Source organism: Delphinus delphis, chromosome 9, assembly GCF_949987515.2.
Source record: "Delphinus delphis chromosome 9, mDelDel1.2, whole genome shotgun sequence".
NCBI lineage: Eukaryota > Metazoa > Chordata > Mammalia > Artiodactyla > Delphinidae > Delphinus > Delphinus delphis.
In genome coordinates this window covers 31,067,111-31,082,668 of record NC_082691.1, presented here as the reverse complement: position 1 = coordinate 31,082,668, position 15,558 = coordinate 31,067,111, and the positions used below count along the sequence as shown (strand labels likewise).

At 37.4% G+C, this 15,558-nt stretch overlaps 1 protein-coding gene across 2 annotated transcripts in view; it reads right to left on the bottom strand.

Moving 5' to 3' along the window:
• GRM3 (glutamate metabotropic receptor 3) overlaps positions 1-15,558 on the bottom strand; it is a 234,208-nt gene that overhangs the window by 26,539 nt on the left and 192,111 nt on the right. The gene's annotated exons all lie outside the window — the stretch shown is intronic.

Genomic DNA, 15,558 nt, shown 5'->3' with positions numbered 1-15,558 from the left:
TCTCCTTCAAATCAAGAAAAAAATTTTCATTATAAATGGATGGTATGTTTCTTTTAAACAGTTTAGATAATTCAGAAGGAAAGAAAAAAAGAACACGCATCCATAATCCTTCAACTGTAGTATTTTCATGTTTTGGAGGCTGTTCATTCTGACTACATATTTGCATGTGTCTGTGTATAGCATACTCCTATCCACATATATACAACCTGAATATTCTGAAGGCGCCTACAGTAGAAGCTAGGTAATTGCTTTACAGTTCCTAACTGTACGGGATCGGTAGCCCTCAACCCTGTCCCTTTCTTATAGCCAGTGCCTAAGAGCAGCGCCTCTCTAAGCATCTCTGGTTCCTCTCTCCTCTCTTCCAGCTGCTGCTCATCACGTCTCTCTTGCCAACATCAGCTACCATTCTGTTCACCATTTTTATGCCACCTTCTCTGGTCTACTCACACTGCCGACCTTTAGTCTTTCCTTAAATATAGAAGAATGAAACTGATGTCTCTGATGCACAGACAATCTTTATTAGTCAGGGTAGGCTTGCCTGTGTTGGTAAATAGACCCCAAATTGTTTAAGGGCTCAAACACAATGGAAGTTTATTTCTCCCTTGTGCAGTAGGCTAAGGTCTTGGTGGGCGGGTATCCCTCCTCCACACAGGGATTCAGGAACCCACGTTCCTTCCATCTTGAAGCTGTACCAATTCCTAGGGCCTCCTTCTCATTGGCATCCATGCAGTGGAAGGAGAAAAAGAGTATGAATTAGGTACACCTGCTTCCTCAAAGTATAAACCTGGAAGTGGCACGTGCTTTTATTCACATTTATGGACTAGAAATTAGTTACAGGGTCGCACCCAACTTCGAGAGCAGCTGGGAAATGTGGCTTAGCTGATGTGCCCAACTACAGCTATGGATGAGAAAGGGGAATTTGCAGGACACTGCAGTCTCTTACTCTGCAGGTCTTTGCTGTCTTTACTACCTCCTCCCTGAGCTCCGTCCTGTCTTCTCTGGGGCTCATGTTGTTCCAGCCAGCGGGAACAGCTTACTCTTCTTGGATCTAGTTATTTTATGGAGGAAAGGGTCCCTCAATGAGTTGCTTGGGTCCTTGGTAAAAGAAAACCTCACATTTCACCTAATAGCTCTTGCCTACATAGGATGCTTAGATGCCCCTAGAGTGTCAGGCTTGGTGTTTCCAGTAACGTGTTGTACCATATATAAAGTCTGTTAGCAAATGTAATTCAATATGCCACATTTATTCCTCACTTATTATGATTTATTTTCCTTTAGTGATCTTGTTATCTCACATGTGACTTTCCTAAACTTCACCTAGCTTTCTGCCACATTCTTCAAACCCATCGCCTGTGTCTGTGTGTGTCTGTACTGCAGTTGGGGATTGGCTTCAAGTTCATAGCGAGACACGCTGTAGTCGTAGATGAGTGCGTGATTTTGGATTTAGATGGACCATGTGTGATTGTCATCTCTGCCTTTGAACAGTTGTATGTCCTTAGGAAAGTTAACCTTTCTAACTCTGTTTCCTAATCAACAGATTATATTATAAATAAATGTAAAAATGCTAAATAAATTGATCATTTTCTACTGGTTTATAACATTTGCCAGATACTAAATTGTGGGATAATTCATTTCTCTCTGTTATTTGTTGTTTCTCTTGATCTCTTTCCACAGCAGTATGATCTGTTTTGCAACTACTACAGCTTTAGACTATGTTTTAATATGGTAGAACAAATGAACATAGCAGTTGAAACATTATTGCTATATTTTCAGGAGTAGGAATCAATATCACAATTCTTAGATCACAGAAAACTAAATTTATTTAGTCCATGCTTAGAAAAGTTTCATTAAAAAGTTTAGAGACTCCTTTCACATGTTACAAATAAATAAAATGTTGAATATTTTAACATAGTTTACATCAAGTATAAGAACCTCAGATGTGTTATTAATTTTTTTTATTCTCAACTACACAGTCAATCTCCACCAGTGTTCAGTGGATGTTATTAGGTCATTCTGGAAAAGATTTGTAAAATAAATGTTTTATAGCTTTAAATATTTCACTATTTTCACAGCTATTCTTAAATATAAAGTTTCTTAAAAATAATGTATTTGAAAGGTGACAAAACTGGTTGTTTTGCATAACCTGAGCCAGAGAGGGTTATTGATAAGATTGTTGGCATGTGAGCTAATAATATAAACACTAAAGATGTAAAACATTCCTTTTATAAATCTTTTATGGAAATCATCTGATATCATTAACTGAATATTGGAACAGACCGGTGGCCTAGTTGAGAATAACAAAACTAATAACACATCTAGGGTCTTAACACTTGATATAAAATGTTTTAAAATAGTCAACATTTTACTTATTTGTAACATGTAAAAGGAATACCTGAATTTTTTTTTTTTTTTTTTTTTTTGCGGTACACGGGCCTCTCACTGTTGTGGCCTCTCCCGTTGTGGAGCACAGGTTCCGGACGCGCAGGCTCAGGGGCCATGGCTCACGGGCCCAGCCGCTCCGCGGCATGTGGGATCTTCCCGGACCGGGGCACGAACCTGTGTCCCCTGCATCGGCAGGCGGACTCTCAACCACTGCGCCACCAGGGAAGCCCAGAATACCTGAAACTTTTAATGCCTCTTTTCTAAGCATAGAATAAACAAACTTAGCTTGATGTAACATAAGAATTCTGATATTGATTCCTACTCATGAAAATCTGGTAATAATATTTCAATTCCCATTTTTTTCTTAATCGTTTGAATATACAGAGCATTGCTAGGTTTTTTGAAGAGCCTAAATGAGGACTTTAGCTCTGGCTTTTACAAAATATAGGCACTTTTTTTTAATTGGAGTAAAATTGCTTTACAATGTTGTGTTAGTTTCTGCTGTACAAAGAAGTGAATCAGCTATATGTATACATATATCCTCTCCTCTTGGACCTCCCTCCCCCCACCTCCTTCCCACCCATCTACGTCATCACAGAGCACAGAGCTGAGCTCCCTGTGCTATATAGCAGGTTCCCGTTAACTATCTATTGTACACGTGGCAGTGTATATATGTCAATCCTAATCTCTCAATTCATCCCACTCTCCCCTTCCCCTCCTGTGTCCACTCTTCCGTTCTCTACGTCTGCGTCTCTGTTCCTGCCCTGCAGATAGGTTCATCTGTGCCATTTTTCTAGATTCCACATATATGCGTCAATATACGTTTGTTTTTCTCTTTCTGACTTCACTCTGTATAACAGACTCTAGGTCCATCCACATCTCTACAAATGACCCAATACCCTGAGAAAACCATATTTCAAAAAGACACATGTACCCCAATGTTCATTGCAGCACTATTCACAGTAGCCAGGACGTGGAAGCAACCTAATGCCCATTGACAGATGAATGGATAAAGAAGATGTGGTACATATATACAATGAATATTACTCAGCCATAGAAAGGAATGAAATTGGGTCATTTATAGCCACTATTTTTCATTAGGCTATTTTATTTTTTAATTTTTTTGAATTTTATTTATTTTTCATACAGCAGGTTCTTACTAGTTATCCATTTTATACATATTAGTGTATACATGTCAGTCCCAGTCGCCCAATTCATCACACCACCACCCCACATCCACCACCAATTTTACCCCTTGGTGTCCATACGTTTGTTCTCTACATCTGTGTCTCAATTTCTGCCCTGCAGACCGGGTCATCTGTACCATTTTTCTATGTTCCACATATATGCGTTAATATAGGATATTTGTTTTTCTCTTTCTGACTGACTTCACTCTGTATGACAGTCTCTAGATCCATCCACGTCTCTACAAATGACCCAATTTCGTTCCTTTTTATGGCTAATATTCCATTGTATATATGTACCACATCTTCTTTACCTATTCATCTGTCGATGGGCATTTAGGTTGTTTCCATGACCTGGCTATTGTAAATAGTGCTGCAGTGAACATTGGGGTGCATGTATCTTTTTGAATTATGGTTTTCTCTGGGTATATGTCCAGTAGTGGGATTGCTAGATCATATGGTAATTCAATTTTTAGATTTTTAAGGAACCTCCGTACTGTTCTCCATAGTGGCTGTATCAATTTACATTCCCACCAACAGTGCAAGAGGGTTCCCTTTTCTCCACACCCTCATCAGCATTTGTTGTTTGTAGATTTTCTGATAATGCCCATTCTAACTGGTGTGAGGTGATACCTCATTGTAGTTTTGATTTGCATTTCTCTAATAATTAGTGATGTTGAGCAGCTTTTCATGTGCTTCTTGGCTATGTGTAGTTCTTCTTTGGAGAAATGTCTATCTAGGTCTTCTGCCCATTTTTGGATTGGGTTGTTTGTTTTTTTAATATTGAGCAGCATGAGCTGTTTATATATTTTGTAGATGATAATCCTTTGTCCATTGATTCATTTGCAAATATTTTCTCCCATTCTGAGGGTTGTGTTTTCCTCTTGTTTATGGTGTCCTTGGCTGTACAAAAGCTTTTAACTTTCATTAGGTCCCATTTGTTGATTTTTGTTTTTATTTCTATTACTCTAGGAGGTGGATCAAAAAAGAATTTGCTGTGATTTATGTCAAAGAGTGTTCTTCCTATGTTTTCCTCTAAGAGTTTTATAGTGTCTGGTCTTACATTTAGGTCTCTAATCTATTTTGAGTTTATTTTTGTGTATGGTGTTAGGGAGTGTTCTAATTTCATTCTTTTACATGTAGCTGTCCAGTTTTCCCAGCACCACTTACTGAAGAGACTGTCTTTTCTCCATTGTATATCCTTGCCTCCTTTGTCATAGATTAGTTGACCGTATGTGCATGGATTTATCTCTGGGCTTTCCATCCTGTTCCATTGGTCTATATTTCTGTTTTTGTGCCAGTACCATATTGTCTTGATTACTGTAGCTTTGTGGTATAGTCTGAAGTCAGGGAGTCTGATTCCTCCAGCTCTGTTTTTATTTCTCAAGATTGCTTTGGCTCTCCGGGATCTTTTTTGTCTCCATACAAATTTTAAGATTTTTTTGTTCTAGTTCTGTAAAAAATGCCATTGGTAATTTGATAGGGATTGCGTTGAATCTGTAGATTGCTTTGGGTAGTATAGACATTTTCTCAATATTGATTCTTCCATCCAAGAACATGGTATATCTCTCCTTCTGTTTGTATCAACTTTAATTTCTTTCATCAGTGTCTTATAGTTTTCTGCATACAGGTCTTTTGTCTCCCTAGGTAGGTTTATTCCTAGGTATTTTATTCTTTTTGTTGCAGTGGTAAATGAGAGTGTTTCCTTAATTTCTCTTTCAGAGTTTTCATCATTAGTGTATAGGAATGCTAGAGATTTCTGTGCATTAATTTTGTATCCTGCAACTTTACCAAATTCATAGATTAGCTCTAGTAGTTTTCTGGTGGCATTTTTAGGATTCTCTCTATATAGTATCATGTCATCTGCAAACAGTGACACTTTTACTTCTTCTTTTCCAATTTGTATTCCTTTTATTTCTTTTTCTCCTCTAAATGCCGTAGCTAGGACTTCCAAAACTATGTTGAATAATAGTGGCGAGAGTGGACATCCTTGTCTTGTTCCTGATCTTAGCGGAAATGCTTTCAGTTTTACACTATTGAGAATGATGTTTGCTGTGGGTTTGTCATATATGGCCTTTATTATGTTGAGGTAGTTTCCCTCTGTGCCCACTTTCTGGAGAGTTTTTATCATAAGTGGGTGTTGAATTTTGTCAAAAGCTTTTTCTGCATCTATTGAGATGATCATATGGTTTTTCTTCTTCAATTTGTTAATGTGGTGTATCACATTGATTGATTTGCATATATTGAAGAATCCTTGCATCCCTGGGATAAAGCCCAGTTGATCATGGTGTATGATCCTTATAATGTGTTGTTGGATCCTGTTTGCTAGTATTTTGTTGAGGATTTTGACATCTGTATTCATCAGTGATATTGATCTGTAATTTTCTTTTATTGTAGTATCTTTGTCTGGTTTTGGTATCAGGGTGATGGTTGCCTCATAGAATGAGTTTGGGAGTGTTCCTTCCTCTGCAATTTTTTGGAAGAGTTTGGAAAGGATGGGTGTTCGCTGTTCTCTTAATGTTTGATAGAGTTCACCTGTGAAGCCATCTGGTCCTGGACTTTTGTTTGTTGGAAGATTTTTAATCACAGTTTCAATTTCATTACTTGTGATTGGTCTGTTCATATTTTCTATTTCTTCCTGGTTCAGTTTAAGAAGGTATACCTTTTTAAGAATTTGTCCATTTCTTCCAGGTTGTCCATTTTATTGACATAGAGTTGCTTGTAGCAATCTCTTAGGATGCTTTGTATTTCTGTGTTGTCTGTTGTAACTTCTCCTTTTTCATTTCTAATTTTATTGATTTGAGTCCTCTCCCTCTTTTTCTTGATGAGTCTGGCTAATGGTTTATCAATTTTGTTTATCTTCTCAAAGAACCTGCTTTTAGTTTTATTGATCTTTGCTATTATTTTGTTTCTATTTCATTTGTTTCTGCTCTGATCTTTATGATTTCTTTCCTTCTGCTAACTTTGGGTTTTGTTTGTTCTTCTTTCTCTCGTTCCTTTAGGTGTAAGGTTAGATTGTTAATTTGAGATTTTTCTTGTTTCTTGAGATCAGCTTGTATTGCTATAAACCTCTCTCTTAGAACTGCTTTTGCTGCATCCCATAGGTTTTGGATCGTCGTGTTTTCATTGTCATTTGTCCCTAGGTACTTTTTGATTTCCTCTTTGATTTCTTCAGTGATCTCTTGGTTATTTAGTAACGTATTGTCTGGCCTCTATGCGTTTGTGTTTTTTACGGTTTTTTCCCTGTAATTGATTTCTAATCTCATAGCGTTGTGGTCAGAAAAGATGCATGAAATGATTTCAATTTTCTTAAATTTACTGAGGCTGGATTTGTGACCCAAGGTGTGATCTATCCTGGAGAATGTTCCATGTGCACTTGAGAAGAAAGTGTAATCTGCAGTTTTTGGATGGAATGTTCTATAAATATCAATTAAATCTATCTGGTTTATTGTGTCATTTATAGCTTGTGTTTCCTTATTAATTTTCTGTTTGGATGATCTGTCCATTGGTTTAAGTGAGGTGTTAAAGTCCCCCACTATTGTTGTGCTACTGTCAATTTCCTCTTTTATAGCTGTTAGCAGTTGCCTTATGTATTGAGGTGCTCCTTTGTTGGGTGCATATATATTTATAATTGTTATATCTTCTTCTTGGATTGATCCCTTGATCATTATGTAGTGTCCTTCCTTGTCTCTTGTAGCATTCTTTATTTTAAAGTCTACTTGATCTAATATGAGTATTGCTACTCCAGCTTTCTTTTGATTTCCATTTGCATGGAATATCTTTTTCCATCCCCTCACTTTCAGTCTGTATGTGTCCCTGGGTCTGAAGTGGGTCTCTTGTAGACAGCATATATATGGGTCTTGTTTTTGTATCCGTTCAGCGAACCTGTGCCTTTTTGTTGGAGCATTTAATCCATTCACGTTTAAGGTAATTATCAATATGTATGTTTCTGTTACCATTTTCTTAATTGTTTTGGGTTTGTTTTTGTAGGTCCTTTTCTCCTCTTGTGTTTCCCACTTAGAGAAGTTCCTTTAGCATTTGTTGTAGAGCTGGTTTGGTGGTGCTGCATTCTCTTAGCTTTTGCTTCTCTGTAAAGCTTTTGATTTCTTCATCGAATCTGAATGAGATCCTTGCTGGGTAGAGTAATCTTAGTTGTAGGTTCTTCCTTTTCATCACTTTAAACATGCCATGCCACTCCCTTCTGGCTTGTAGAGTTTCTGCTGAGAAATCAGCCATTACCCTTATGGGAGTTCCCTCGTATGTTATTTGTCAGTTTTCCTTTGCTGCTTTCAATAATTTTTCTTTGTCTTTAATTTCTACCCATTTGATTACTATGTGTCTCAGCGTGTTTCTCCTTGGGTTTATCTTGTATGGGATTCTTTGCACTTTCTGGACTTGGGTGGCTATTTCCTTTCCCATGTTAGGGAAGTTTTCGACTATAATCCCTTCAGATATTTTCTCGGGTCCTTTCTCTCTCTCTTCTCCTTCTGGGACCCCTATAATGTGAATGTTGTTGTGTTTAATGTTGTCCCAGAGATCTCTTAAGGTGTCTTCATTTGTTTTCATTCTTTTTTCTTTATTCTGTTCCATGGCAGTGAATTCCACCATTGTGTCTTCCAGGTCACTTGTCCATTCTTCTGCCTCAGTTATTCTGCTATTGATTCCTTCTAGTGTAGTTTTCATTTCAGTTATTGTATTGTTCATCTGTTTGTTTGTTCTTTAATTCTTTTAGGTCTTTGTTAATCATTCCTTGCATCTTCTCGAACTTTGCCTCCATTCTTTTTCCGAGTTCCTGGATCACCTTCACTATCATTATTTTTGAATTCTTTTTCTGGAAGGTTGCCTATCTCCACTTCATTTAGTTGTTTTTCTGGGGTTTTATCTTGTTCCTTCAACTGATACATAGCCCTCTGCCTTCTCATCTTGTCTGTCTTTCTGTGAATGTGGTTTTGTTCCACAGGCTGCAGGATTGTATTTCTTCTTGCTTCTGCTGTCTGCCGTCTGGTGGATGAGGCTATCTAAGAGGCTTGTGCAAGTTTCCTGATGGGAGGGACTGGTGGTGGGTAGAGCTGGCTGTTGCTCTGTAGGCTATTTTAAATCAGTGGGTGCAGAATATAGGTAGACTTTCATCAGTTTTTTTTCCTTACTACCTTTTTTATTGTTGTTGTTAGTGGCAATTTTATTTTTTATTTTTAGGTTTTAATTTTTTGTTTTTATACAATTTTTACATGTTACTTTACAGTTACAGTTATTACAAATATTGGCTATATTCCTTGTGTTGTACGACACATCCTTAAGTCTGTCTTATACCTAATAGTATGTACCTCCCACACCCCTCCCCTATTTTGCCCCTCCCCCCGCTGGTAACCATTAGTTTTTTCTCTCTGTGAGTCTGCTTCTTTTACATTATATTCACTAGTTTGCTGTATTTTTTTAATATTTCACATATAAGTGGTAACATATAGTATTTGTCTTTCTCTGTCTGACTTATTTCATTTAGCGTAATGCCCTCCAAGTGCATCCATGTTGCTGCAAATGGCAAAATTTCATTTTTTTAATGTCTGAGTTGTATTCCAGTGTGTATATATATATATACCACAGCTTCTTTATCCATTCCTCTGTTGATGGACACTTAGGTTGTTTATGTCTTGGCTATTGTAAATAATGCTGCTATGAACATTGGGGTTCAAATTAGTGTTTTAGGTTTTGTTGGATATATACCCAGGAATGGGATTGCTAGGTCAACTACTTTCTGACCTTTTTATTTTGAAAATTTTCAAAGCTACAGTAATGATGAAAGAAAAGTATTATGGACATGATTGCATCACCTAGAATTGCAATCACCTTGATTGCAATCACCTAGAATTAACGAATTGTGAACGTTTTGTCGCATTATACTATTCTTGCACATATGTACCAGGAACATGTAAATGAATGTTGGTAGTACTGTATATAAGTGAAAAAAAAAAAACTGGAATCAACACCAGTTTCCAACAGCAATCACAAATTATTTTGTGGATTATTAACAATATTATATTGTTGTGAAATTAAAGTGACAACAGGTAAATGTATTTTAAAAGCTATAATGTGTGAAAAGACAATGTAACTCCACTTTCATAAAGTTCTAAGATAAAGAACACTAAGTTGTAAGATAAACACATCTAAACGTATCATTTGGGAGTACATACAGAAGTGATAAATGAATGGTAATGAATAAAGTAAATGAATGATAATGACAAAATTCAGGATAGTGCCTATGGGATGGAGTGGTGGTATGCAAAGGATGGAATAGGGAAGAGCACAAAGTGGATGCCAATTTATTATAATCTGTTTCTTGTTTGGATGGGGTGTTTTTCATGGATGAGTATTTTATTGTTGTGCTTCATAAATTGCACTGAGTTAAGTATATTATTTGTATGGTTTAATATTTCATAATAAGAGTATATAAAAATTAAAATTTGAAGATATACTATTCCAAACACAAATAAAATATATTAATTAATCTTGTCATTCTAGGGGACTAATGCTGCAAGATTTATTTCTCCTGACTCTCCCATGTGGGGACTGGGAATGTAGTAATGATCAATTGCTTCTGTTGATACAATGAATTCCTAAGAGATTTGCTAAGATATATTGGAAAAACTAGTTTATATATACAGATTATAATCAGAAAGAAAACATTCCACTTAAATGGCATCAAAAATAATAAAAAAAAACCTCAGGATAAATTTAACAAAATAAGTGAAAGACCTTTGTGAACTCTAATTCTGGAATCAGTGAAAAGACATACCACGTTCTTGGATAGTATTTGATTCTCTCTTAGTTGATTTTAATAACAATAATGATGATAGTAATAATATATAAATAATAAATTTCAATAAAAATTCCAACTTTTTATAAAAACAAAAAAAGTTGACCTCAAAGTTCATATGGAAAAATAATTCATTAAGAATAGCCAGGAAAAAGAAGAGCAGTGAGGGAGCATTAGCACTACCAGATATTAATACATATTATAATGCCTCGATCATTAAAACAGTGTCGTCCTGACTCATGAATGCATGGAAAAGAACCAGTGGAGTTGTATGAGATATCCATAAATAGACCCAGTTTACCTGAAGACAAGGAATACTATACAGCTCTGAAGAGAAATGAGGAAGTGTTCTATGTTGCACATATTTTGAAGCTATAAAAAAATCTAAAAGTCACACGATTATCTGTAAAACAAAGTATAATACAGTTAATTTAACATTTAATATGCTATCTTTTATGTAAATGGAGAAAACAGAAGAATCTATTCTTTTCTCTCTTCTATGCGTAAAGGAACTCTGGAAGGATGCCCAGGGATAGCAGTTATCAATGGCAAGAGATGCGAAGCGAGCAGATGCATGGCAAAGATGGGAGGGAAATTTTTACCAAATTCTTTTATATATTTTTTGTGTTTTGAAGCATATGATTTTATTACCTAGTCAAAATATAATAATAAAAAGGAAAACATACATTTACAGTCAAGGATCACCAATATTTGAGTAACCTTCTAACCTGAAAGAGAAAGACTGAAACCATCAGAAAAGGAAACTTGGATAGAATAGAGGCAGTGAAGGGAGCAAAAGACAAAAGCTTTAAAACAATAACGAGCTCAGAGAAATAAGAAAAGATGCTGCGTGTATGAGATAGGTACAGTCTATCCTTAAAAAGGAACATTCAGAGAACAAGAATGAACTTTTGGAAATGAAAGCAGAAATAGAAATTCAGTATAGGGATTGAAAGTTAAATTTGAGAAAACTCTTAAATTTTGACCAAAATGCTAAGAGAAGGAAAGTAGAAAATAAAACAAAAAATTGAGAACATTCTGTGGAATTTCAACAGTCAATCAACAGACCTTTGAGAAAGACAGAAAGAGAAAATGGAGGACATTATCAAAAGAGTCAAAGTAAATAATTGAATGAACTTGGCCTGGGAAAGGGTGACAAGAGACTATTGCTCTTTCTTATAAGCTTGTCAAAGTCACGTAAAATAATTATGTACTTTTGATAAAAATAAATTATAAAGTTGAAAAAAGTACAAAGAATAATTGAGCTAGGTCAGCTTGCAAAGTAAATAAATTCGGAAAATGATACTGCTGCAAATATTATCACAAGTGCTTGACAAGTGGGTGGTGAACAAGCAAATAGTCCTTTGGTGGAGTTTTGTTTTTTAATATAAATTTTCCCCTTACTAAATTTGTCTCGTTAAATATCTAACAAAATGTGGTCTAGTGTCTAAATCGTTTAAATCAAGAAAGCATATTAAAGTATTTCAAATGAACACATTACAAATTTTGAATAAAAATCCATTGTCAGCAGAAGTGTCCTGATCTGTAGTTTGGAATAAAGGGCTGCTATGTCTATACTTAGAAGGAAAAAGAATGAAAGGAGAATCTAGAAGAAAACGGTAAACCACGTTGGTCAAATATTTCACAATGGAGAATAGTCATTCTGTATCGGAATGTTGATCCAAACACAACCGGCCTGAGAGGCAGGTAGGAAAACCAAGCGCTTTCTCAGGTGCTGCTGGGGTGACTTGAAGTGACAGAGCAGCGTGAAAGTGTTGATCCTGTCGCCTTCCTGATGCGCTTAGCATTGCCTCTGAGTCAGATGGCTTATCTGGGAAATAGTTCTGACCCCAGTTTCAAATGGATGTATTTGAGAAGTTTTGTACCAAGGTGACCAGCCCTCCTAGGGCTCATTTCACAGAGACAAGGCAAGTCTATGCCTTACAAATATCATAGGTCAATAGCAGGAGAAAATTAAATCAGTTATTTTTTCCTCTCAGACAGAAGTCCAATTAAGGTAGGACAATAATGTGGCTCTTAATAGGCTCTCAGTAACGGGAATATAACTGCCGCTGCTTGGGTTCACATCCATAAATACTAATGAAGATTGCAAAAGCTACCAGCAGCAATATGGCTCCAATTTTACAACCAGGCCATCAGTGAAATTTCCGTGAACTATTTTGATGGATTGGAATAAATACATAGATGAGAAGACAGAAAATGGCTTTTCCTTTGAAAGACCTTGTTAGGGGTCAAGGGGTGAAGAAATCAAAATCCTTTGGCTAGAGCCAACAGAATCTTTTACAAACATCATGTGGCAGGAAGACAGGAAAGAATAAAAATGAACCCTCAGCTCTCTGTAATTAATTTACCTACCGATTAGGAACACAATTGCTGAAGCGTTTCCATGGTTATTTATCAACTGAGAGTAGCTTCTGGGGCAGAGCACCATCTAGATGTTGAGGTACTGTCTCACACATGAAAAATGCTCGATAAGTACCTAAGGTGCTAGCGAGAGTGAGTGTTCTAGAAAAGCTATCGAAAGAACAAGCATGTTTTAGGGTGTTAAGACTTTGGTCAAGACCCCTCTTCAGTTCTCCTGAAAAGTTAGCACAGATAACACTTCCGATGCTTCATTATGTATTTTACTGGCTTCCCTGCCTAGAATCTACATATTATGGCTGAAACGTTCAGCACTCAAGGCAGCTCAGAAAGGAACAATCTACTCTTAGACTAAGAATGAAGAGTGTGGCGGCAAGGCACAGAGAAAATAGCAGTGAGTAGAAATTAGTGAGATTCCCATCTCCCTCAACCCCAGTTCAGGGAGCAGGCTTAGGGCCTGTCTTTGCTTATGTTTTTCATTTTAGCTGGAAGGTTCACGGTGGCCCCTGAATCTTTGGTTAGGGACCCTCTTTAATGTGAGCTAATGTAACTATCACATCTTTTTCTACTCTTTCTTTCCCAAGTCCCGATCTCCATTACATCATCTACTGCTTTTCTCACGTTGCCCTATGATGAGATATTTAAAAACTTTTAATGGAAATACATATACAGAAAAAGGGTAGAAATAAGAGAATTATCACAAAGTGAAAACTCCTACGTAACATTATGGATGTTAGGAAAGGGAACATTACCAGTCCCCTTGTTCCTGTTCTACCCTTCCTTCTTCCCAAAGGTAACCACCATCTTACCTTTTAGGACCATGAACAAGAGTCACCTGATATTAAACTTTAGATTAATGTAGTAATCATAAAGTATGGATTATGTTATTTCTAATATCTTTTGCTCTAAATTAAGTTGGGTGAGATTCATTCAAGTAGTGTTGAGGTGTATTTGGTCTACTTTTATCGCTGTATAGCATTTTAGTATATAGATGTGCCACAATTTATTTAGCCATGCTTCTGTTGATGGACGCGTATTTTCTTTTTTACGTCTTTAGCTTATATGAATAATGCTGCATCTTTAGCTGGGTTATCCCAGAAGTAAACCTTAAGACTAGATTTGGGTTCAAGTAGTTGATTCAGGAGTTTATAGGGAAATGGAGAAATAAGATATAGACAGGAATGAATCCAATACAGAGTATGTGGATGAGCGCCAGTGGGCCTCCTTCTCCCTGTGGTCCTTTGGGAGACAGCATAGAATGGGGGTTGGGACAGAATACCACAGGCACTCACTAGCTTGGATGGAGCAGCTCTTGTTTGTCATTGGTTGATGGCTGCTCCAGGGATGGTAACTTCAGGCCTTTCAGCTGCTCTAGGTAAGGCACAGCACGGCCCTGTGGCCAGAGGAAGCTCCCTGGCAGAGAGTCACATTAGGAAGCCCTTGACATGTATGAGAACAGAGTGCTAAGGGGATTTGGGAGAGGCACAGAGAGCATCTCTTACATGCTGTGACCGTTCCAATCCATGTGTGCATTTCTGGTGTGTGTGTGTGTGTAGGTGTGTAGGTGTACAAGTGTACAAATATGTGTACATGTATGCAGGCGTGAAACTGCTATGTATGTGAGCCCCAGTTGCTTCACTCCCTGAATGGTGCTGCTTTTGAACTTTAGCAGTTCTGGTGGAAATGTAGTGATACCTCAAACATTGTGCCATTAGGCTACCAGTTCCTCCTCTGTGCTGACAGAGTGTCCTGAACATTTAACTTTAAGGAAATTGAGTACCTCTTGGGAAGGTATCTACTGTGTGTCCATCTCTTCACTAGATCCTAAGCCTCTCGAGGCTAAGGACAATGTCTCATTCATCTTTGTACTCTCATGATCTAAGGCAATGCTGGGCACGGAGTAGGCATTCACTGATTGTTTCCTAAACTCATGATTAGACCTATTAGACTGAATAGCATCATTTGGGGAACTTCAAACACATGCTGGTGACTGAGCCATACCAGAGCCCGATTCAACATCAATCTTAGGAAATGGGCTTGCACTTGTGTTTTGATGGTTTACTGTATTATTATGCAGCCAAGGTTAAAAACCTGTGGTTCTCAGCCAGGGGTGATTTTGCACGCCTAAAAAATATTTGGCAATGTCTGGAGACATTTTGGTTGTTATGGCTCAGGGTAGCATCTAGTGGGTAGAGGCCTGGGGCACTGCTAACCAGTCCACAGGCACAGAACACACCCTCACAACAAACAGTTATCTGGCCCCAGATGTCAACAGTGCCAAGACTGAGAAACCCTGGTCTAGGGTAATACCTGTTTGGAGTTTTAGAAATATTTTCATAATCTCAAACCTCTTTAAAAATTGAAAACACCCATGCCAGAGAAATTCTTTATCGGTGTTTTAATGTTGAGGTTATGAGTGTCTAGTCTTTTTTTTTTTTCTTCCTACAGTCATTACCAGCTTACAAAGTCCTTTCAGCCTTCTTCGAAGTCCTCTCCTTTTCATGTTCATCAACAGCTTTATTGACCCCCCATCCTCATCTTCCTCTCACCTCTACCACAGACCCCATTTCATACAGATCTCCGTGATTTTCCTTTTATCCCTTTTGAAAAACCAGTCAACCTGGCTGCGTGTCTCCTTGCCGTCAATCACCTTGTAGGAAAGCAGCACTCTCTTGTGTGTCACAGGGTAGGTGTCGTAGACCCTTTTAGAGCAGACTCACAGCAAGGAGAGCTGTTGGTGGGGAAGGCGGGAAGGGGGGTCCCTGCGGGAATTTTCTCCCCCTTTAATGTCATGTCTCT